General features: G+C 36.8%; 1 protein-coding gene across 1 annotated transcript in view; it reads right to left on the reverse strand.

Moving 5' to 3' along the window:
• The window catches only part of LOC117113944, a gene marked incomplete in the record, with an annotated part of 7,017 nt that extends 6,416 nt beyond the window's left edge, over positions 1–601 (reverse strand). Inside the window, 1 exon segment of the mRNA XM_033257454.1 lies at positions 502–601.
• Between the last annotated feature and the right edge of the window lie 2,361 nt (positions 602–2,962).

Below are 2,962 nucleotides of genomic sequence, written 5' to 3' on the forward strand. Positions count from 1 at the left end.
ATCTAAAGAACACTTATAAAGGCAGGGGAGGGGATGACTTAGGGCAGGAATGAGTAGTGTGGCCTATCATAGTAGGCCTAGCGTAGGCTGTACTTTTGTACGATGGCATATTCTAGCAAAAAGGCTTAGGCCTAGACTACTAGTATCTAGGCCCAGGCCCAGTTGTTAGGCCTGAGAACTAGCTAGGCCTAGGTTTAACTCAGTTGTAGGCCTAGCCGGCCTTAGGAGTATGTAGCCTAGCCTAGGCCTATGGCCTACAGTATGCTAGACCAGGTTGGACAAAGAAATACAAAATATTAGGCCCTAACTCTACAGGCAACCCAATACGAGCCTATACAGCCTGGCCACCTAGCCTACACCCTTCTCTAGGTCTAGGCCTAGACCTAAAGCCTCAACTCTCTCTAGGCCCAACAAAAAAATAGCACAGTAATGTTTATACTGGTCATATCTCGTTGAGTCTGTCTTTTTAGCTGTTTCTAAATATGTTAATTTAATACTTACTGTTGATAATAAAAAGCCAAAAGTAGCCCTAATAGGCCATATTTTAGCTCTAGCATCATGATCAACGATACCCACAGCACGCACGTTGTGTTGGCCGGGCGGCATGTAAAATACAACCATTGCCAGGTTGACCAAAAAATTCAACCCCTATTAATATTGTGATACATAGCATAGATTTACTTTAAAATTTCATCAGAATCGTAACAATTAATAGTTTATACATTTTTCATTGTTTTATATTATTTGGAAATGTTTATTGCACCATAAATTTTGTTTAAGGCAGGGGAATTACTCTGGATATTTTCTGGCAACATGGGGAACTGCACCACGTTGTAGAGAGGCCATGGTGTTGAAATCACAATATTCCAGTGTTGAATGGCTAAAGAGCAGAGACAGTGTTAACATGTTCTATGGGACGCCACTGTCACGTTCTACAGAGCCAAAACTTCCAGGAGTGTTGACTCTGTAGAGCGAGACAGCTGGTGTATCGGGTGGAGCGGGAGTGGGTTTGGAATGGGTCACCCTCTCTCTTCGAAGGAAAAAAAAAAAGAAAAATAGTCCTAATTACTGTAAGATGCCATTTGAAAGTGTTGAATATTAAGTTTTGAATTGTGTTGCAATGATTGATTTTAGAATGTATTAAACACTATTTTAAAGTAAAAATCCAACAGTCAAACACTTTTGTGGTTAATTTAGTTTTCAATAACAATAAATAAATGGATAGCACATCATACAATGTTTTTACTGTAATTATGTATTTTCTTTCACAGTTTCTTTTTAAACTATTTACATTCAATTGCATTGCAGTTTAGCAATCTGATTCTATCTACTAACTAGTTTTCTTACTTTCATTACATAACAGCCTTTTCTTCATGCAGGTATTTTTAATTACCTTTGTAAATATACAAACAAAATAAATAGGCCTAAATTATAACAACTTCTATTTATAATCCAAAAATACTGAAAAAAAAAACACAATGAGATTAAAAATTGGTTATCAAAAGCTAAAATATAAATGTAAAAGTAAAGCAGCCAGTGAGATAAATGCCTAGCTTTTTGGGAGAGAACACTGTCCTTCGTCAGAGTTAATTTTTCTATAATTTGTTTTTATTTATTTATCAGCTACACATAGTCTTCTTGCATATAAAAAAACGTAATTGAATACACGTTCTTATCATCTAAATATTGTATTTGTATACAATGGAATATTACTCTACAATACTTTGCTACAGCCCTCGAAATTAGCGTCGGCATTCTTCAATTTTCCGAGGTGCCCGAGGCTAACGACCGCACTACTTTGCAGAGGCCCTTCTGTTGTCAAGATAAGCTTAGAATGTAGCATAAATTAACGGTGAACGAAAATCATATCTCCTCCAAGCTTTTAGTTGTTTAGTCATGTGAAAATACATTAAGCAAACATAATTTGTAAAAACAAAGACATTTCTACTTGTTAAAAGTTGTTACTGAACAACGCACGATCGAATCGACGGCAAATCAACGCACACGGGGAATCCCCGAATTTGTTAATGTGCACGTACGTTGACCACGTCCATGGAGTTTAAACCACGGAGGTTTGAAAAAAAAAGTGATGTTTTTATTAAACGAACTTGATACAGTATATATTTATTTCAATCATTAAATATAGGGGTGTCATTTTGAAATGAAATAAGTTTTAGTAATAGGTGGAGGAACATGTCGCGGAGCGAAATCTGAGGGCCTTTGGCTCGAGCGGGGTTGGCTTATGAGGGGGCGTCCCTCTCCCTACCTAAGAAAAAAATGAAAATGATTACTGTAAGATGCCATTTAAAAGTGTTTGAATTAGCATTTAACAGCTTTCAATTTCAATTTTTGAATCTTGTTGCCTGAGCGGGAGTGGGTTTGGAATGGGTCACCCTCCCTCTTCCGAAGGAAAAAAATGAAAAATAGGCCTAATTACTGTAAGATGCCATTTGAAAGTGTTGAATATTGTAACGTTGTATATTAGTTGTGACGATGTATAGTATTTGTTTTACTATACTGTAGCTGACTTCTGTACTTCACGTCTTCTGGTTGTACTGTACTTGATTTAAAACACAATTAGCACACCTCTTGGTCATCAACTCCAGCAAACCAATGTACTTCAAACAATTCAGCCAACACAGATATTAGACCAGGCTATAATTGAGATAGGTGCCACTTGGAGAGGTAGAAATTCTCATATGGTTTTTTAGACCAGTTTTTTTATGGGGAATCAGAATATGTGAGGTAAAAGGGGCGTAACCTGAGAACTTTCGCGTGAGGGCGCTTTTTTTAAAATGGCCGCCAAAATCCAATAAACTACATATATATAGGTAAAATAAGCACAGAAGAGGTAGGTTTGACCAACTTTTGAATATGTAATATTAAGAGTAAAGTATAACTAGCTAAAGTTATTAATGTGAAGATTTCGGGAGGCAATTGAGGGCGCTTTTTAAAATGGCCG

The sequence above is a fragment of the Anneissia japonica genome, unplaced genomic scaffold (assembly GCF_011630105.1).
Source record: "Anneissia japonica isolate Jap-2015-1 unplaced genomic scaffold, ASM1163010v1 scaffold287757_len172727_cov147, whole genome shotgun sequence".
Classification (NCBI taxonomy): domain Eukaryota; kingdom Metazoa; phylum Echinodermata; class Crinoidea; order Comatulida; family Comatulidae; genus Anneissia; species Anneissia japonica.